The sequence below is a fragment of the Rhineura floridana genome, chromosome 4 (genome assembly GCF_030035675.1).
Source record: "Rhineura floridana isolate rRhiFlo1 chromosome 4, rRhiFlo1.hap2, whole genome shotgun sequence".
NCBI lineage: Eukaryota > Metazoa > Chordata > Lepidosauria > Squamata > Rhineuridae > Rhineura > Rhineura floridana.
In genome coordinates this window covers 206,390,322-206,412,591 of record NC_084483.1, presented here as the reverse complement: position 1 = coordinate 206,412,591, position 22,270 = coordinate 206,390,322, and the positions used below count along the sequence as shown (strand labels likewise).

The 22,270-nt window shown below is 45.1% G+C and overlaps 1 protein-coding gene across 6 annotated transcripts in view; it reads left to right on the top strand.

The window, feature by feature from the left end:
* Positions 1–22,270, top strand: part of EXTL3 (exostosin like glycosyltransferase 3) — a 230,152-nt gene that overhangs the window by 110,428 nt on the left and 97,454 nt on the right. For 5 of the 6 annotated variants that reach the window (XM_061625837.1, XM_061625836.1, XM_061625834.1 and 2 more), the window contains one exon: positions 2,051–2,179. The exons of the other annotated variant lie outside the window; for it this stretch is intronic. The gene's annotated coding sequence lies outside the window, so the exon portion shown is untranslated. The remainder of the gene's footprint in view (positions 1–2,050; positions 2,180–22,270) is intronic. 6 annotated transcript variants of the gene reach the window in all.

Genomic DNA, 22,270 nt, shown 5'->3' with positions numbered 1-22,270 from the left:
TTGAGAAATTAAAAAATTGAGCATTGAGAAATGTGTTTACCTCTTTGCCAAAGCAGTTCTAGATGTGATCCCTGAATTTTGAGGCAAGGGTATTGTCTTTATTTTGCAGGTGGGCCTTCACAGTGCTTGATGGATTGTGTTTGTGCTCAGTCTGTTGCTTGCCTGGTCAGAAGTCTCTGTGTCTATTTTACAGCCTTTCCCAACCGGTGTGCCTCCAGATGTTGTTGGACCACAACTCCCATCAGTCTCAGCCATTGGCAATGCTGGCTGAGGCTGATGGGAGTTGTGGTCCAACAACATCTGGAGGTACACTGTTTGGGAAAGCAAATATCTTAGTCCCTTTTCCTAGTACACAAAACTGTAAGTATTGCCTCTCTAAATTCCTAGCATTTAGTTTGGGTTTTAGTTATTGCAGACCGAGCCTGTTCCCTGTTCTCTGACTTGCCCCTTAATATCAATTTTCTAGTTTTTTTGGGTGGGGGAGGGGTTGTTTTAGAGAGCTGGCTAAGCATATGGAGACTTTCTGCTAGAGTTAATCTAAAGATTGCAAACTGATTTGTCGGTCATCAGAGGCGCACGGTCTGTTTCCCTGCAGTTACTGGGGTAATGCTGAAATAGGATAAGAAAAGGATGGGGCGGTGGCTTCTGTTGCTGAACAGTGATTAAATTGGAGATCTGTCATGTCTGTAATGTTAGAGGAGCTTCCAGAGAAAGGAGCAGTTGGACATGCCTTGTTTCTGAACCCGGGAAAGAAAACTTAGCTCTGCTTGAATCTACTAATAGGCTTCTGTTTCTGCAGACGTTCTGCGGGTTTTGATTGGACTCCAGGATTACTTGGTGGCATGTAGTCTTGGTTAGGATGGGAAGCCACATACTAATCTCTTAGGGCCAAGCCAGATATTGTGCCTTGTCTTAGAATATAGGCTGTTTCTCAACAGTTCGAAAAAGTACAAGAAAATAAACACATTTCTATTTTTAAAATTGAGTTGGAGTCATTGCAAACATTTTTTTAATTAAATAAATCTATTGAGGTCTATTTGACCCCAAGATCAAATTGATGAAGTGCTTTTTATAAGCAAAAGAGGGTAAAGCAATGCAGAGGGATGCTTCCGTAACTTCAGTGCTCCATAATGTACAAACCTGTTTGGGGGCAGCCCCACGTCTTCGAATGTGGGTTGCTGAATAAGTGTAAGTGTCAGGGTGGGAGGCATTTCTTAGTGGAGAATCTCCCCCCCGCCCACTTTTTTTCCTAGCCTGGCTCTGGGGCAGGAAAAGGTGGCTATCTGGGGGAGTGTGTGGCCCTGTGGAGGAAAAGTGTAGGGCAGTGGGGTTCTCTCACATGTTCTGCTACCTGCTTCTCTGATTGAAAAAGCTGCCTACCTCACTGCAGTGCCGTGCCATCAGTGTGCGTGCTGAGCTTACCAGAGTTATTTCTGTCTGGGAGATATAGAAGGCAGAATTCCCCAAAGGAACATAGATTCAGTATTCATTCTGTTAACAGCTGCTAAATTGATTGTTGTTAAATACTTGAAATCCAGGAGTCACTTATGGGCGAGGGAAATAGTTGCACGATGTGTGGGAGATTTTTTTATAATGAGAAGGAAACCCTTATTTCATAAAGCTGAAGGAGGCGCATGTGGAAAAGAGCATTTTTATTTCTAACTGGAGTCTTTCTTTCCTAGAATGGGAGATTGGTGTAACGATCAATTTAATATTAGTTTTATAAAGTGTAAAGGCTTCTTTTTGCCCTAAATACATAATCTGGCTTGTTTTCTTGTCCAAAGTTTGTGACTTTATTTGCACATTTTATTTTAAGTCTGTAATAATAGTACTTGTGAATGACTCATCCTGATAATTGAGAAATACATTCAGGGAGGGTCTAGGTAAAGCTTGCTGCACTGCTGGCTGTTATCTCCCCAGAAAGACTCATGATTAATGTTCAAGCAATCAAATTGTTGGTTCAGTCTGGTTGTCAAGTGTGTATATGTGTACAAACTAATTTCAGAGAATACTCTTCTCAGTATCTCTCCTTCGCTTTTCTCTTCTGCAGCTGGTCCTGTTGATCATCTGTAAAATCCTTTCTGATGGTAAAAATCCAGGCATTAAAGTATGTCCAGTTTCTGACCCAGTGAACAGATTGGAGGCTGGTTCCAGTTTGCAAGCTGGTCACGGAATTGGGGTAAGGTGACATTCTCTGTGTTAAGTGAGTTGTTGCTTGCAGATTTCTTTACATTTTCTATCTTTATGCAAAAATGTGATTGCCTTTTTCAGACCATTGCATCCTCTATGATCAAAAGGCATACAAATACTGGGAATGCATAAATATTTGATCTTCTGTTGGATCACCAGCAATTCTTCCCTCCATTTCTTTTCTAGCTCCTTACCTGCATCTCCTCTATTACAAAGCTGTTTGGACATAATTTGAAGGCTCTGCAATTTACCTTCCTTGTCCCCCATGCAACAACTGTTCCATGAAACTGTTGCATGGACCCTGCTTCTCATATTTTGAGGCATTGCTATGGGTAGGAGGGTAGTGAAGGAGGATGGTATAATTTTTTAAAAAATTATGCAATTCCACTTGAACAACTGATTGGAGAAGTTAAAACTGTATTAAAATAAATATTTTCAGAGGGGTAGCTGCACTAGTATATTGTAGCAAACACTACACAGTCGTGGCACTTTTAAAGGTCGACACATGTTATTGACCTGGTTTGCACATGATGCTAAGCCTTGGCTTACTATGAGTGAGCAGTGGTTAAGTCAGGACGTGCTCAAGTCAGTGCACAGAGCTCTCTTGGAGCAGCTTTGCTCCTCCCTTCATGCAAGAGGCCGAACAAGTCAATATTTCGCTCTTGCTTCCCACTATATGCAAACCTGGAAACTATGCTTAATGGCTTACAAAACAGCCAAGTTATTAAGCTAAAGGTTATAATTAGCTTAATGTCCTGTCTTGTTTGTAAGCCATTAACTATAGCTTCAGAGGTTGCATGGAGTGGGAAGCCGTGGTTAAGAGCTGGATCCTGGCTTGTTTTGCAGCTCATCCACAGAGAGGAGCAAACTGGCAAGAATGCATGCATGCTGCTTATTCATATCCTGGCTTATTATTTGTGGATAACTTGACTGGAGAGCATGAAGAGGCAAGTAAGGGTTGATGATAGGAAAGAGGGATTCTGTGGTGGAGGTGAAGAGCCAGCAGAGTGCTGGTGGCAGAGGGGAAAGAGAATGTCCTCGAATGATGCAAAGAGGTACATGGATTAAGGATGTAGCAGCAAGCACAGGGACGAAAGAACTTGGGGAAGGGGCCGTAGCTCAGTGGTAGAGCATCTGCCTTGCATGCTGAAGGCTCCAAGATCAATCCCCAATGGCACTTCCAGGTAGGGCTGGGACAGACTCCTGCCTGAAACCAGGAGAGCCACTGCCCGTCAGTGTAGACAGTACTGAGCTAGATGGGCGCATGATCTGACTCAGTAAAAGGCAGCTTCCTAGGTCCCCAACTTGGGCATGAAAGAGAAGAAGAAATACAAAAATGATACCTGACTCCGCTTTACACAGTCTGCATTACTAAGAAGGGCTTCTGGGATTGCTGGCATGGATTCGGTGGCCAAGGTTTCTACAGACACATGTGGTGGGATTGTGACAGGATGGCGACGTTTTGGACCTTGGTGAAAGAGGAGATACAAAAAATGCCAAAACGAGCAACTGCTTTTTGTGCCGGAACTGGCATTACTGAATATGTTCTTGGGGGAGAACTCAGGGCTACAATATAAAAAATTAAAAGGCTTCATGCTGGCTGCACCAAGGTCAGTAATAGCCCGACACTGGAAAAGACATTGGAGGGTCTGACTTTAAACAAGTGGCATCGCAAGTTATGGGAAACGGTGTTATTGGAGAAGTTATCGTGTAAACTACAGCTGGCGGGGGGGGGAGAAAAAGACTCATTTGAATTTATTTTTATTTATTTATTTGTTTCATTTTTAAACCGCCCATAGCGAGTGGCTCTCTGGGCGGTGTACAAAAGATTAAAATACAGAATATCACAATAAAATCAACCTACCAACAGTAAACATAAACAGCAAACAAAAAAAGATTTAAAATTGTAACATTAAACGCATTAAAATGCCTGGGAGCATAGCCAGGTCTTAACCTGGTGCCGAAAAGATAGAAGCGTCGGCGCCAGGCGTACTTCTTCGGGGAGGCTGTTCCACAGTTCGGGGGCCACTACAGAAAAGGCCCTAGATCGAGTAACTGTCCTCCGGGCTTCCTGATGGGTTGGTACCCGGAGGAGGGCCTTAGACGCTGAGCGAAGTGACCGGGTCGGTTCATAGCGGGAGAGGCGTTCCACAAGATACTGCGGTCCCACGCCGTGTAAGGCTTTATAGGTCAAAACCAGCACCTTGAATCTGGCTCGGAAACAAATGGGTAGCCAGTGCAAGCGGGCCAGAACAGGTGTTATATGCGCTGACCGGCTGGTCCTCGTCAGCAGTCTGGCTGCTGCGTTTTGCACTAGCTGAAGCTTCCGAACTGTCTTCAAGGGCAGCCCTACGTAGAGCGCATTACAGTAATCCAACCTAGAAGTTACCAGAGCATGAACAACTGAGGCGAGGTCATCCCTGTCCAGATAGGGGCGTAGCTGGGCTACCAACCGAAGGTGGTAGAACGCATTCCTTGCCACCGAGGCCACTTGCGCCTCAAGAGACAAGGAAGGATCGAAAAGAACCCCAAGACTACGAACCTGTTCCTTCAAGGGGAGTGTAACCCCATCTAGAACAGGGTAAACATCCACCATCTGGGCAGGGAAGGCATTCACCAACAGTGTCTCAGTCTTGTCTGGATTGAGTCTCAATTTATTGGCTCTCATCCAGTCCATTATCGCGGTCAGGCAGTGATTCAGCACATCCACAGACTCACCTGTAGAGGATGAAAAGGAGAAATAGAGCTGCGTGTCATCAGCGTACTGGTGGCAACGCACTCCAGAACTCCAGAACTCCTGATGAATCAGACTGGTGGCCATTCATTTTATTATCTATACTTCAGACGACAGCAGTAATGCTGTAGTGGCTCCATTTAAGAATCTGTGGATAACATAGTATCGCCTGAATGCCTTTGAGTTACCTGTAAAAGAATAAGAAATGAAGTTGTTAGTTAAGTAAGGATGGGGAAGGGAGAGTGGACTTTTGTGAGGGGAGCAGGGAGGGAGGGGGGAATATATAAGCTGTTGGTTTATTTGTATTGTTTCCTTTTTTCTGTATAAAATCACAACATTAAAAAGAACAGAAAAGAAACAGAGGAAGAAGGAGCCAGACTTGGTAGTAGCTTTGATACTGATTTGATGATGACTACTGCTGATGCTATTAAACCATTTTTGTGGGCTTAAGCTTGCCAAGATACCCTGTAAAATATTAGGAGTGACATGAGGCTCCTCTCTAATAACTTTTGAGGTCATGCTTGTCTGTTTTGTTCATGCTGACTCTTTTCGATTTTTATGAGGATATAATTCCCCCTTGTTGTTCATTCTTCTGTGCTGATGACACCAAGTAAATGTAATCTGTGGTTGTTTACTGGTGAGTTTTGCGTCTCTTGTTGACTGTTTTGGAAAGGAAACTGCTGCCTTCCCTGCGTTCCTATGAAATTCCCAAAACTTTAAGGGGTGGGGGGAAATCTACATAGAATCCAGGTGTGCTATCCAGAGGTGGGAGGGCAGCCCCTGAGCACCCAGCCTTGACTTGCAGGGTTTCAGCTCCCAGATGTATGCTGCTCATCAAAGATGGATGGTCCAGATACGAAGCAAGAGCATGTTAAAAGGGCCTTCTGGTTTTCTCTCTTATTTCATTGATTGTTGGTGTTGCAACAGTGATAAGTGTGGTTAGACTTTGTAGGAATTTGTTTTTTAAGAGAATTTCTGGCCAATTTACATTTGTAGTGTAAGAAAACGGTCAGCATGGAAAGAAATAGTAATGTGTGTCAGATCTGTGTGTTCTAGCCAGCCCAAAGAATGACCTTCATTCTATCGAACTTTTCTCACCTGGCTGCCCTGCAGTTTTGAGCAGTAGTGCTCCTAAGGTATGCAGACCTCTGTGGTTGCGTTCTTAGCATATTGTCTAAACCTCTGTTTTAATTAAAGGTTTCTATGCCTCATGGCTGACAAATGCATGGGCTGCCTGGGGAATTCTGGGAAGTCACACAATGCTCAACACAGCTTCTTTGTCTGTCTCCCTAGTGGAAACTGGGTGAATATTGCACAATGTTTCAGCTGATCTCCTTTTAGCCCTATTATTTTGCTTACGACTATTTTTCCCAAGAAGAGATGGAGGTTCATTTATATTCATTGGGCTTGAAATTGCTGTGATAAATAGCTGTTACTGGAGTTCCTGTGAGCTGGCCTGGCTGGATCCTGGGGTCTGCAGTAAGCTGGAATTCTTTATTTTCCCTGACTGCTTCAGTACTCATTAGAGCCAAGAGCCCACCTACTACATCTTTGAACAGAGCACACAGGCCGTGGGTGCAGAATAGGGAACTGCACCCTGGAGAGCTGTGCCATTGGACAAAGACTGTGACCGGCCATGGCAGTTTTCCATTGTTTAAAATAATTCTTGATTGAACGTGAGGAATAACAAAGTAGGGCAATGCATGGTGTGTCTTTCAAAACTCTTGGCATTTGACTGTTACATTTTGGATTGAATGCCAATTTATATTGTGGGAGGGGGAGAGTGGTACAAGTGCAAATGAGAGCGAGGGAAATGGGGTTGATAACTAGAAAACAAAGTCTGGTAACAGTCTTGGGTTCTTCCAGATCAAGGATGGGAAAGTTGTGGCCTCCAAATGTTGCTGAACTACCCCCCCTCCCCATCATCCCTGACCATTGGCCATGTAGGCTGGAGCTGATGGGAGCTGGGCCACAGGTTCCTCATCCCCTTTCTACATCATTGGTTCTGTGGTGGTGTTGGCCACCATTCTGGCTTGCTTGTCTTTTGTGGACCCCTTGGGAAGATGCTTGAAAGGCTTCCACATTTTATTTGACTCCGAAGTTGTAATTCAATAAGGCTATATGCATACAGACACACATACATTACCATAATCCACCACCCTCAGTGGTCTGGTCTGATCATAGGTCAGATTACAGTTGCCACATACTGTAGAAAGCTGCAAAGGCACGTAAGCAACATGCTTCTAGTCCTCTTTATGGAAGCTGAGTTACAGAGAGGCTTCCTGTGCCATCAGCTGTCCCTGGCAGGATCATCCACCACCCATTTTCCAGCGGACATGCCTCCTCAGTCCAGACCATAGTGACTCCAAACAGAGAGAGCAGGTACAGTATACTGGAGAAAGAAACCTGCAGAATGGATGGCTCCAGGCTACTCAGGCAAGTGAGCCAAAGATACACAGGGTGGTACAGATGTAACACTTGCCTGTCATGGAAGCATGATTGAGGGATAGCACACTCCAGCACTCTATGTTTCCCCATTCGTGAATTTTTCCTTCTCTCTCTGTGCCATGGTGGTCTGTTGCATCTTCACTGTAGTTAGCCGTGGCTGTGGTTACTTTTAAACCATAATTATAAACTGGGGTTAGAAGCTGGTTTGTGAACTCTGACTAAAGCTAACCATGGTTAGCTTTAACTTCAGTGCAAATACAGACCTGGTTCACACATAATGCTAAATCAACCATCATTCAGCACAAACAAGCAAAGGTGCAGGCTCCTAGTGAGTAGATCACAGCCATATTACTCTTCCTTTGGTCCTGCTGCCGCCACATGTCTACAAGCAAAGCCATGGTTTTCCCTAATGTTATGTCTGACCCTGGGCTGGTGGTTTGTCTCACTCCATACAAACCATGAGCTGTAGCGACAGTTTATGTGGTTTGCCTGAGGAACATAAACCGTGAGCCCTGGTTTGGACATAACGCTAAGTCAAATCATGATGTAGCTCAATAGCAGTGTTGCAGCAGCAGCAGGACTGGAGGAGGAACGAAGCAGCCACAGTCTCCTCCCTGGGAGCCCACACTTTTGCTAGTTCATGCTAAGCCGTGGTTTGTCTTAGCGTTCTGTGTGAACTGGGCCGTAGCATTACGTAACACCATGGTTAATGTTAAAAAAAGAAAGGGCGTAAGAGAGGATGTGTGCAGGCCCAGTGTAGATGCCAAGGCAAAATAATCTCTAAGGGAACATCTTTTCCTTGACTGCAAATGTAACAGCTAGTTGGAAGACAAGTGTGGGCTATTCTGGAAGTTGCAGCAACTACACCTGAACTGGCTTCCTGGGCAGGCGATCCCGTTCAGATATCCTTAAGAGGTCCTTTTCAAATGGAGTTGCTGTTCACTGTACAGGAACGTGCTCTTTCTCTAAGTGCACATTTATGGTTTAAACTAGGAGGAAACAAGAAAATCTCAGTGGAATAGTGTGTTCATATGGTGCAGAATAAAGTAGGTTCTGCTGAAGTTATACCATGGGAACATTTTTAAAAAGTTAACATAAAAAGGAAAGGATATGTAGTTAATGCATTTTAGTGGTTGGCTGACAGTTGGATGGGAAAGGAGCTCTTGTACATGGATTGACATTGGATCCAGGCAGAGTGAGGGGGAGGGAAGGGCCTGAATGCAGTGGAAGCAAAAGACTCTCCTGAGCATCATGAATTGGAAGAAAAGGAAACTGCCGCCTTCCCTTTTTGCAATTTTCCCCAGGGTATAGTATAATACGCTCTCTTGCTTCCACAGGATATCCCATTATAGATCCCAGAGGATTTGTTCTAGATGGCTCGGAATGCCCTGTTTTGGGCATTCTTCCCAGGTGTTGGGTCTGCTTCCAACTCTTCTTGATCAGTGGTACAGATCTGAGAATGCAGTAAACACACAGGCAGAATAGTATCTCTCTCCACCCCAGCCCCAGCTCATTTTATTTAAACGGTGAGCTTTGGGGCAAGGGCTTCCTTTTTTATAAAACGAATAAGTAAATTATGCACAACTTAATATGTTGGTGGTGCTTAAATGATGATTGCATCTTGCATTAGCACCCTGTGTAAAAACATGGAAACCAGGTATGCAGGCTGTGTAGACCCGCTAAATCTGGCAGCGATCCTTTTCAGGCTTTTTTCCTTTTTCTTCCTTTTTTTTACGCTTAATATCCTGTTGCTTGGGTACTAATGGGACCTGGTTGCTGACAGGAGAAAGATTTTGCTCTTAACTGAGTGGACTCTTGGAGACAACAGCCTCTAGAAATGTGCTCTGGTATCTGCTGCAATGTGACCTAGATGTCACTGTGCTGTAACAATCTTTCGTTTTGTCTACCTCCAAAGAGCTTGGAATTTCTTGCTACTGATTCCCAGGTAGTCTCCCATCCTGGGGAGTACTCTAGGCTAGAGATAGGAAGGCCCAGGAAAAAAAAAACCTGAAAAAATTTGGGGATTCCCTCCTCCTTTTTTCCATGTGCCTTTTAATTTTTTCTGGAAAAAAACCCTGAAAAAATGGGGGGAAAACACATTTTTTCGGTTCCTGGGCCTTTGCATCTCTGTTGTGAGCTAGATTTTCTTAGCTTCCACGAAATGTGTCCCTTGACTCAGTCCTGCTTTTGGGATGCTCAGATTGTGACTGTGACTAGGGGTGCTTTTTAGTTGGGGCATGAGCTGCACCATTCCCTGGAAAAAGGGACTTGGCCATGGTTGTTCATGTCTAGATAACTTTACTGTAACATGTTCTAATAGGGTTGCCTTAGAAAGTGTGCAGAAACTTTGTCCAAAATGCTGCTGGTAAGGGGCTGGCAGGATAGGAGCTAACTGTGCTTTTCCAGGCTCAATTTGAGGTGCTGGTGGTTCTTGCCTCTAAAGTGCTGAACAATCTAGGGTCTGGCTTCCTTAAAGACCACCTTCTCTAGAACATTCCCTCCAGCGTTCCTTGGTCAGCGTTGGAGTTCTGCTCCATGTGTCACTCATCAACTGAGACTTGGTGGGTGGTCTCAAGAGATGGGGCCATCTCAGTTGTGGCACCGTCATTGCAGAATTCTTACCCAAAATAGGCCTGCCTCGCCCCAGCAGTGTTGATATTTTGTAGTTTGGTGGTATAAATTGGTTGTTCTGGGAAGCTTTTGATAGCAAATGATGGCTTATTGTATTCAGTTAGGTATGGTGTGCTGTGGCTCAGACTTGGGTAGATTTTGCTGATTGCTGCTGTGAGCCCTCTTGTATAAGAAAGGTGGGGTATACGTTTGTGTCCTTGGGCTGTTCTCTGGGCCCGTGGACTGGTGAGGGGGCTTGCATAGGGTGAAGAACCCTGACTCGTGTTGTGTTTGATTGCATATGCTGCAAAAGGGCACACTTGGTCACCCTCCGTTATAGCCCTGGGGCTGCACTGCATGTGACACCAAGGGTATACCTGTCACAGGAAGATGACAATCCAGAATTGCGCTGCTCTGTATTCTTTTTACAGCCTAAACATTGCTTTCCCAACAGCCTTGTGAGGTACTGTAGATAATTTTAATTAATTATAGATAAGGAGCACAGTCTGAAATTCCATGTGTCGATGGCAGAGGTGAAAATAGAAGCTGGGTGTCCTAAAACCGAGGCCAGTTTGGTATCTATTGGATAGAAGGGCTGGTGTGGAGCTTTTGTCAGTGGCCTAAGAGAGGCTGCTGTAGTGTTAAGAGCGCTGATGAAGACAAGGAGATGTGTGCCCGATCAGGATCTGGATGGGAAGCCTGTGCAAGCTGATCTGAACTTTTGAGAGGGACAGCTGCAGTAGTGCATAATAAAGTCAGGTACCCAAATGGCCCAGAGGATTCTTTTTCTTGGGCCTGCTGTGTCAATAGCAAGATTCCAAGCTGCATGGTCATTCTTCTTTTTGGCAAAATAGGGCAAAATTAGGCTTGGATTCAGTGGCTTGCTGCTGGTTCAGTCAACCCTTTATGATTCCTGCAACCTTTTGGTGAGTCCCAGCCTCCATCAGGCCTCATAAAAGCAGTCTTGGTGAAGATGGAAAGGAGTTGTTCATTGTGGGTGGTGGTGCAGTGGGGCAGAGATAGCGATGGAATCCAGGCAACCCCCCTGTTGCCTCTACTTGCCCCTGTCCTTCTCAGCTTCCATCATGTTCCCCAAAAGTGTCTCTCTCTTCCTTGTCTCTCCAGGCATGCACACTGCACCATGAAGCCAGGAATGGCTGAAATGATGCCAATCATGTGCGTGCAGCTCTCCAGAACTGTAGTGCAGAGTGTACGCAGGAGTATGGGCACAGCACCATGGAGCCGCAATGGCAAAATATGTTGCCTGTCATGCGTGTGTTGCCACGGAGCCAGGAATGGTCACAGCCCACAGCAGATCAGCCCCCAGTTGATTGTGATCAGCATTGTGCTGTCAGCCCAAAACTGTCTGTAGAAACACTGACAAGTATTCTTAATCTGATTCTTCCCCCTTGTTTCCATCAATTCACGCGGCTGACAGAAGCCAGCTTGGGACCCATACCAGCTGTGTATGGCAGCACGGCTGGCTTCCCATGCAAAGAGTTCTTCTGATTACAAAGGCAGGAGAGAATCACAGCCCTTAGTGGAAGGCCTGAGATCTCCAATGGGAAGGGAAGGAACTCCCCCCCCGCTATGTTTGTGGGTTTAGTTAAGTCTGTGTTGCTGTGTATTGTTGCACTCATGTCCTGCTTGTGGGATGGTGGGCCACTGTGGGAAATGGGATGTTGGACCAGGCAGGCCTTTTGGTCTTGTCCAGCAGGGCTGACCTTATGTTCAGGATAAAGCTGAGAAATGGCACATCAGGTAAAAATCCAAACCCTCTTTGGTCACCCTGATGGATGACCTTTATAGGGAGAAGGACAGGGGGAGTGCAACCCTGTTACTCTTACTTGATCTCCCAGCGGCTTTTGATACCATCAACCATGGTATCCTTCTGGGCCGACTTGGTGACATGGGTATTGGAGGCACTGTCTTAGAGTGGTTCCGATCCTATCTCAGGGTCGTTTTCAGGGAATAGCATTGGGTGATTGTTTTTTGACCCCCTGGCAGTTGTGCTGTGGGGTGTCGCAGGGCACCATCTTGTTTCCCATGCTGTTTAATATCTATATGAAGCCCTTGGGAGCAGTCACCAGGAGATTTGGGGCAAGATGTCAGCAGTCTGCTGATGATACCCACCTCTGTTTCTCGGTAACATCTGAATCGAGAGAGGCCGTGCAAGCCCTGGACCAGTTCCTCAGTGGTGGGCTGGATGAAGGCTGATAAACTTGAGGTTGGTCCAGAAGCTATAGCTGGTGCAAAATGTGGTGGTGTGACTTCTCACTGGGGCAGGGTATCGCCAACAAGTCATCCCGCTGCTGAAAGAATTGCACAGGCTGCCCATTAGCTACTGGGACAGGTTCAGAGTTCTGGTTTGGTGTACAAAGCCCTACACGACTTGGGACCAGAATACCTGAGAGATCATCTCACCTCTTATATACCCAGTCAATCATTGCGCTCTGCAGGTGAGGGCCTCAGTCTCATCAGGAGGTCCGTTTGGCACAATACAGGAAGTGGACCTTTAGTGTTGTGGCACCGACCCTTTGGAATTCCTTCCCCTTAAATATTAGACAGGCACTATCTCTTTTATCTTTGCGGTGCCTATTGAAGACCACCTTCTTTCAACAAGCCTTTTAAGTAGAGATCTTATCCTAATCTGCTTCTGTGCTGGAGTTGCTTTTTAAGATGTTTTCAAAGGTATTTTTTTAAGATGTTTTGTTTTAATATACTTTTGTTTTTAGGAAGTTTTAAAGTGTGCTTAGTGTTTTTGTTTGCAGCCCTGGGCTCCTTCTGGGAGGAAGGGCAGAATATAAATTTAATAAATAAGTAAATAAATAAAGAGGTCACCCTGGCTGAGAGCGGTGTGTGTTCCTCTCCTACTTCGGGAAAAGGCAGTTCAACTCTTAACACCTCTTTGGGCAAACCTGGAGACAGATGTATTTTGGAGTGCTGTTTGGCATATTGAATCTGTACTAGCGGTGCCAGGACTGTGGAGGTTTCTCTGCATTTCCCCAGCAGATTCCACTGCATCCCTGGGATATTATTATTGGGCTCTTGCTTAGCAAAGAGTATTTCTTCTCTTTAACTTTTCCTCCTCTCCCCCCCCTCCCCTGCTCCCTGCATCTCACTCGGTGGGATGGTCTCCCTTTTGGAGGTGGCATTGATGGAATTTTCCCTTGATGAAGTTGTTTCTCCTTGGCAGGGAAGAAATGCTGCCAGGCTTAATGAGCCGGAATGACAAGCGGTGTCAGCTTAGATCAACATCCTGAATGCCTTGCCTTCTGCTTCCCTTTTGCCATTTTGGCTTTTGCAGGCGCGCTCTCCCTTGTAGGCTGCTCCTGATTAGTCTGCCATGGGATTTTCCTCGCTGTGTGAAGATGGGGTAAAGAGGTATGAGACAATCACTTCCGACAGCTGGAGAAGCTTGACGTGCATACCCCTCCCACCTGCGTCTTTCCGTCAGAAGGGAAAAACCTTTCTAAGTGCTGCCTCTCCTCTCCCCTCCCCCTGTTCCCTAAGGCTGGCTATCCTCCTGTCACCTGAAGGCATTCAGAAAAAGTTCAGAGCCAGCAAGTCATGAATATGGAAACTCAAATGTGGTGCTGTGGCAATGAGAGCTTTTGTTCCTTCCTGCCCTGTTGAGAACGTGCCCTGAGGAAGCAGGGCGAACTGAAAGGCAGCTTTGTCAGGAAGCTGCATTTGGGCCTAAGAAGGGCTGCACCAGTGGCAATTGCGTATTTTCTTCCTTTCCTCAAAGAAAGGGAGCAGACAGAAAAGGAGGAAGTTGGCCATAGGGGGAAGAGCTCTCTTGTCCTCGGAAGCTGGAGTTAAACTGGGGCTGAAGCCTGGAGGTCTGTTTTACAGGCAACTGAAGAAGAATATCTTCTGTGACTTCTACAGTCAATAAAGAATAGCGGCCTGCTATGGCCAAGCTCTCACTAAGCGGCTCAGTCTGTGTTTGGACGTTACCATTTCCCCCCTTCTCCCTTGTGGAACGGATTGCAGCTCAGTGGTAAAGCACGCACACGTTGCATGCACAAGGTTCCAGGTTCAATCCCTGGCAGCATCTCCAGTCAAAAGGATCAGGTAGCAGGTAATGGGAAGGAGCTTCCTCTGCCTCAGCCCTTGGAGAGATGCTGCCAGTCAGTGTAGACATGACTGAGCTAGATGGACCAGTGGTCTGACTCAGTGTAAGGCAGCTTCCTATTTGGTCATGCACAAGAAGAACGTATCGGTAAATGTGGAGAAACCCCACAGGTTTTAAAAGCATGCAGAATCTTTAGGGAAAAAACCCAAAGGGATGGGAGGAGACCCACGTCAGCCCAATGAGGATTGAGCATGCCCCATGGACTTGGAGGGAGGATGGAGGGAAAGGAGTGGGGAGTGTAATGTAATGGAATAGTCTGTAAAAGGACATGGCTGACTGGCTGGAACCCTGAATAGGAGCATTCCATACTGCAACACGTTTGTGGTAGGGCCGCTTGTAAATCCTAATACTGTATGTGTTTTCCAATGCTGAAGCATATTTTCAGGAGGAGGAATGCAATGTGTGAGGATTTTCAGTTGCCAATTTCTGCAGTGCGGCGACATCTTGAGTCTCTGGAATACACCTCAACAGTTGGTATGGCAGCATTAATTCCTACTCATCTCCTCCGTTGCTGTGTTCCCTGACCCCCCCTCTTCCTCCCTCCTTCCCTCTCTGAGAAAAGGCATTCACAAGGGGACAGTCTTTAGCAGTCTGCCTCTGTGGGGTTCCTCCCTTAATTAAAAATGCTAATATACTCCTGATTGAGAGTCTTCTATTTTAATCCTAATCCTTTTTGTTTATCATTCCAATTGGTTTAACAGGTAACAGGTGCATTCACACTTATCCTTTTTATTGCCCAATAATTGCATTTGATTCTGATACCGTTTCTAGGGAATAATTACACCTCCATTTTCGAAGTAGCTGTCTCTGTCTTGCATTGCACAAAACCACAGAAATACAGGGGACACCGCTGTCCTTTTTGGTAAGGAAACGCCTGTTGACTGTGACCCCTCTGAAAGTGTAGAGTAGCACTTCCAAATGCCAGAGAGCATTGCCAGTGCCTCTTTTTTATGCCATGCCCTCTTCCTCTCTGCAGCAAGATTTTCTAGTGGAAAGTAAATCTGATAGCACTGGCAGTGACGATGGTCCAATGGATGGAACAGTAGAGTGCTCATGTTTTAACCTCTGCCATTTTGTGATCTTTAGAAGAGCATGTGCCCTCAATATCTGTATGCCATTGGTGAACTAATAACAGGTGTGTTATGGTTGCATAAGAGAGGATGCAATAAAGATGGGAAAGCATTTGACAAATTAAAAGTGATACGAAGGATGAGGGTGAGTGAAGACAACTGGAAACAGGGATTCCCGTGGGGCATTTTCAGGAGTGAATGCAGTAATTTGTAATCCAGACTGAAGTGTGCAAATGGGATTATGATGATTATGTGAAGTGATAACTGCCAATCAAACCTAACAGGCAGCAATAACTACCCGGATGCATAGGATTCCTCTTTGCTGAGCAATCACAGATTGCTCTGCGATTCTACCTCCATGTATTATTTGTGTGAATTGTTAAATCTCAGCTAGTTTCAAACATACATGTGTCTTTTGCCAGTGGCTGTTCTGCAGTTGCTGTTGCTAACTATTAATAGTAACTACTGCAGAGGGTTACCAACATGACCCCCATGCGCACAATGGTGTGCTTGAGGCCTTCCCCTGGTTCCCCTGAAGTCTCTGAGCCCCCCACAAACATTCTCAGGTGGTGAGAGTGGATGTTTTTTCCTCCCTTAAAAAAGTACACAGGAGGAGGAATTTTGCAGAACAACTTTCTGACTTCCCCTTTACGTAAAAACATAAGAAGATCCCTGCTGGATCAAGCCAGTGGCTCAACTAATCCAGCATCCTGTTCTCACAGTGGCCAACCAGTTGCCCATGGAAAACCTGCAAGCATGACCTGAGCGCAAAGAACACTTTCCCCTCCTGCAACTGATATTTGGAAGCAGAAGGCAGAACGTAGCCATCATGGCTAGTAGCCATTGATAGCCTCAGCCTCCATGAATTTGTCTAATCCTCTTTTAAATCCATCCAAGTTGGTGGCCATCACTGCCTCTCGTGGGAGAGAATTCCTTAGTTTAACTACACGCTGCATGAAGAAAGACTTTCTTTTGTCTGTCCTAAATCAACATTCAGCTTCATTGGATGTCCACGAGTTCTAGTGTTATATGAGAGGGAGAAAAACTCTCTATCCACTTTCTCCATGCCATGCATAATTTTATTCACTTCTATCATGTCACCTCTTACTTGCCTTTTCTCTAAACAAACAAGCCCCAAATGCCTTTCCTCATAGGGAAGTTGCTCCATCCCCCTTATCATTTTGGTTGCCCTTTTCTCAACCTTTTCCAACTAAACAATATTGTTTTTGAGGTGAGGGGACCAGAACTATACACAGTACAGCTTTTCAAGGCTCAGATCAATTCTCCTGGATCCAACTTTAACCAAATCCCTTGGAAAAGCAAAGTGGGTGCATGTGGAAGCTGCAACTGGTGCAAAATGTAGTGGCGAGACTGCTCACTGGGGCAGGGTATCGCCACCATGTCACCCTGCTGCTGAAATACTTGCACTGGCTGCCCATTTGCTACTGGGCCAAGTTCAAGGTTCTAGTTTTGGTGTACAAAGCCCTATACAGCTCGGGACCAGGGTACCTGAAAGACCGTCTCACCCCTTATATACCCAGCCAATCACTGCGCTCTGCAGGTGAGGGCCTCCTGCAGATACCATCTTATCAGGAGGTCCGTTCTGCACAACATAGGAAATGGACCTTTAGTGTGGCAGCACCGACTCTGTGGAATTCCCTCCCCTTAAATATTAGGCAGGCACCATCTCTGTTATCCTTTCAGCGCGTTTTGAAGACTTTCCTCTTTCAACAAGCCTTAAGTTGAGACTTATCCCAGTCTGCGTCTGTGTTGGAATTGCTTTTTAATTTTTTTTTAAAAACCATTTTTTTATCCCTTTTTAAAAGATGTTTTTAAAGCTTTTAAAAAATGTTTTTAAAGTTGTTTTGTTTTGGTGTATTTTAAGGTCTGTTTTGTTTGCCGCCCTGGGCTCCTGATGGGAGGAAGGGCAGGCTATAAATCAAATAATAAATAAATAAATAAATGTGCTTTCTCTATTTCTGTTGCATGGGTGGGACTGTCCTGGGCAATGGGGGAAGAGAAGTGACCAGAGGGAGTGGTGCCCACAGCACTCACTCAAAACTCCAAATGAGCCCATCAACCTAAAAAGATTGGTGATCCCTGGACTGCTGGTTAAGACCACAATAATCACCATAATCACTCATTCTTTCTCTTTCTCCCACTCTCCACTTTGTGTCTGCCTTTCCTAGTGTCTTCTAGTTCTGGAAATGCCATCATTATTCTCAGCAGAGCTCTTGGTCTGTGGTAGACCTCTTTTTAACAAGATAGGAACAGGCAAAAAGCCTTCCTTCAAAAAATGGAAGTCTTGTCCAAATGAAGAAAATAAAAAAGAACACAAACTCTGGCAAAAGAAATGCAAGAAGACAATAAGGGATGCTAAAAAAGAATTTGAGGAGCACATTGCTAAGAACATAAAAACCAACAACAAAAAATTCTATAAATACATTCAAAGCAGGAGACCATCTAGGGAGACGATTGGACCCTTGGACGATAAGGGAGTCAAAGGTGTACTAAAGAACGATAAGGAGATTGCAGAGAAGCTAAATGAATTCTTTGCATCTGTCTTCACAGTGGAAGATATAGGGCAGATCCCTGAACCTGAACTGACATTTGCAGGAAGGGATTCTGAGGAACTGAGACAAATAGTGGTAACGAGAGAGGAAGTTCTAAGCTTAATGGACAATATAAAAACTGACAAATCACCGGGCCCGGATGGCATCCATCCGAGAGTTCTCAAAGAACTCAAATGTGAAATTGCTGATCTGCTAACTAAAATATGTAACTTGTCCCTCGGGTCCTCCTCCGTGCCTGAGGACTGGAAAGTGGCAAATGTAACACCAATCTTCAAAAAGGGATCCAGAGGGGATCCTGGAAATTACAGGCCAGTTAGCTTAACTTCTGTCCCTGGAAAACTGGTAGAAAGTATTATTAAAGCTAGATTAACTAAGCACATAGAAGAACAAGCCTTGCTGAAGCAGAGCCAGCATGGCTTCTGCAAGGGAAAATCCTGTCTCAGTAACCTATTAGAGTTCTTTGAGAGTGTCAACAAGCATATAGATAGAGGTGATCCAGTGGACATAGTGTACTTAGACTTTCAAAAAGCGTTTGACAAGGTACCTCACCAAAGACTTCTGAGGAAGCTTAGCAGTCATGGAATAAGAAGAGAGGTCCTCTTGTGGATAAGAAATTGATTAAGAAGCAGAAAGCAGAGAGTAGGAATTCATTTTCTGAATGCGCAAGATTCTTGGCAAACTGCATTACATGAGGCTTGATTGGGCCAGGACAGAAGTAATGCTTTTCCCTGTCCTTGAGACTGGGTCTAACACTGGAAGTCCAAGATGAGATTGGCTATAACAGCACCACCACCCGGTTCTTGAACTGGGCGGCTAAGAAGGTTGATTACAAATATCCTGTTTGTATACTATATTATTTGTAAGCTATACTTTGGACAACTTTGTTCCAGTTGGCTCTTAGCTCTCACCTTCACCCCCTTAGAACTGCCCAATCACCCTGTAGCAGCATTCCAAAGACACCGTTTTGTTCCGCCTCAGTGAGTCCTCTCTTCCTGCTGACTGCTCCACGCTTTTTCTCAAGCCTGATCAATCCCAGCCTAAACAAAATCCCTTCCCTTGTTTCCTCTGTCTTGTGCCCTTGACTCCTTTCCATGTTGTTTTGTTTAGGTTAGTGAGGAAACTTGAGCAAACACAAGCTGTGTGTTCCCACAAGTCGCAAACATCTGGAAGTCACCAGGTTAGGGAAGGCTGCTTTAGAGGAGGGGAGGGAGGGATGTATATCTTTCTAAGGAAGGATATATCTCTGTCTCCTCTCCCTCCTCCACTAAAGCAACCTTCCCTAACCTGGTGCTCTCCAGATGTTTGGGACTACAACACCTGCCTGCCTCATCCAGCATGGCCAATGGAGGGTTGACCATGGGTCAGGGTGGCCCTTAACCCAAGTAAAGATAACCTCTCCTGCGTTATACTTCCATTTGTTTCTATGGGGAAAAACACACTCATTGCTCTGCAACTCCAGTGTTCCAGTGCAACTCCACCTCTTCTGAAAACTGGGGCACACAACGCTACTCAAACCCAGCCCCTTTTTACTGTAAGATGTGGTGGGAGCCACTTGAGTGCATTTTTTAAAATTAAAAAATCGCTTCTAAGAGATTTTGCAACTGATTGGCAGATAAACCTGTTCCCCCTTTGGGTGTGGCCAGTGGATACTTTGATCTGGTGACTAGTGTTTTTACATCCTATATGTTTATGCATATATTCCTCTATGCACAGAAAGAAGTTGAAGTGTGAGCTATTGAACCAGACTTCTCTCTATATTTTAACGAAACATTTTACTCATCTGCAATGTTGCATTTGGCACTCCAAATGGTGGTTGCCATTTTGATTTCTGTTAATAAATACCTGATGGAACGCCTCTCCTGACCACAATACCTGATGGAACACCTCTCCTGACATGAACCCACCCATACACTATGCTTAACATCTAAGGCCCTCCTCCGGGTGCCTACTCTGAGGGAAGCTCGGAGGATGGCAACAAGGGAGAGGGCCTTCTCAGTGGTGGCCCGCAAATTATGGAATGATCTTTGTGATGAGGTGCACCTGGCCCCAACACTTATCTTTTTGGCACCAGGTCAAGACTTTCCTCTTCTCCCAGGCATTTTAGCATGTGTTTTGAAATTGTTTTTATTTATTTTTTTAAATGTGTTTTGAAATTGTTTTTTGTGTTTTAAAATTTGTATATTTGTTTTTATTGTTTTTAATTGCTGTAAACCACCCAGAGAGCTTCGGCTATGGGGTCGTATATAAATGTGATAGATAGATAGATAGATGATAGATGATAGATGATAGATGATAGATGATAGATGATAGATGATAGATGATAGATGATAGATGATAGATGATAGATGATAGATGATAGATGATAGATGATAGATGATAGATGATAGATGATAGATGATAGATGATAGATGATAGATAGATAGCAAATTATATATTTTTTATGCAATAAGCCCAAGAGTAATGATTCCAAATGTCATGCTTCTGTGATCACATGTGTAATTTAGCAAGTGATTAGCAGCCTTTCCCAGCCAGTGTGCCTCCAGATGTTGTTGGACCACAACTCCCATCAGCCTCAGCCAGCATTGCCAATGGTCAGGAAAGACGGGAATTGTGGTCCAACAACATCTAGGGGCACACTGGTTGGGAAAGGCTAGATTAAGAGTTTGGTATCAGGATTCCAGAGTAGACCGTGGGTCAGGAGCTTGGATGATCGCTTAAGCAATGAAGCAGCTAAGACTGGGAATTTATATAGGAGCTGGAGGCTCTGCCCCATTCCTGGCTCTCAGGCCTTGATCCAAGCATCAAGTTTTCCCCTGTAGCGTCTCCCTTTTTTTCCTTTGTGGAACATCCTGTCTTTGGGTATCCCAAAATATTGTTGGTGCTTTAAACGTAATTGTGAATCTCTTCAGACTTAAAGTCCATGCATGCCTGTCTTCCTTCCAGACCTGCAAACTCATTGTCCTGTATGCTCACTTGGCGATCTGCCACACGCTGACCAGCTTGTCAAGAGAAAAATAAAAAGGGCCAGGTTGAAGTCATCGTGTTTTACTTGAGTTAATACTTTAATTATGGGAAGTATGAAAAGAGTTTTTCTTTTCTTTTAAAAAATTTTTGGCAAGCAATGCTGACCTTTTAATAGGCATCTGACGGTCGAAATGTCAGCTTTTATTACACTGTGGAACAATTGGATGATGCAAAACACCTGTGGGGATGTAGAGTACATTAAGCTGTGTTTGTTACAATTGCAGCAGGTGTGTGTGTGTATTCCAGGGTAGGGGTGCAGCTTGTGAATTATGTTGTGGGATTGGGTAATATGGCATTCTTTTGACGAGTCCTTTTCCAATAATAGACTTCTGTAGGAAAGTCATTACTGATGGCGGTTTCCACTTGGTTGACATAGTTTGGAATGAGTAAAAAACTGGACAGATATCATGTACAAGTTGGCGTAAGTCCGCGGAAGGCCGGCTTGCCATTGTTCATGATAGAGGTGCCTCAGGAGGATGGCCAGTGGCCATTTTGGAAAATGGCTTCGACAGACGTATGCCAACCTGTGCATGAGGTTTACCCATTTTTTCATTCCAAACTATGTCTTCTGTGTCAGCCAAGTGGAAGTTGCCATCAGTAATGACTTTCCTATAGAAGTCTCTTACAGGGACAGGAAAAACTTGTAGAAGGGATCTTGGGGAGGTTTGCACAGGAGACAGTGCTGTCTCCAGCACCTTCACAATGATTGCCCTGGTGGTCTGGTTCAGCATGCACTTTGCATGTAAAGGCTCCAAATTCAATCCCCCATTTTTTTATTTTTAAAAAAAGGAATTTCTGGTACATGGCTGGAAAGGACCCTCATGGAAGGCCTTGAGGAACTGCTGCGATTTGGACATTGTGGACAGCAAGGAAGGTTAGACTTGTCCCTGCCTTGCCAGCCCACTCCCCAGTGCAGTGGATCCACAAGTCCACTTTCCAGCTTGCTAGCAGGGAGTGCTCTTTGGTGAGCAGACACCCTGTACCACACAGATCTCTATCCAGGAGGGCCAATGTCCACATAAGTTTCCAAGAAACAAAACGGCAAGGGCCCCTTCTGAGCCGTGAAAGAGATTCCCACTATTATGTAAATACCTTCTCCATAACTTTCACAAATGAGCAGAGACCTTGCCTTTCTTCATGACAGAGGGTGCAGAGGACTGGGGGGCAACCACGAACAACGACCGGTTTGTAAACCAAGCCAATAATTGCAGACTCTGCTGGGTGCGAGGGAGAAACTGTGGTGAATGGGGGTTAAAGGGGAGAAGAAGCAGGAGAAAAGCCTGCTGGCTGTGTTGCCTGGCTCCTTCTGGAATAGAGAAGGGCCAGCAGCCAGCCAGTGGAGGGAGCCTTTGGGATATGGGCGTTTGGTCCTATATTCCCTGCACAATACACCTTCAGAGCAACTGATTGTAGCAAGAGCTGGGGGAAGAGGCTGGCTGCTGCCCTAGCAAGTGAAAGACCTCCGGCATCAGAAAGGGGA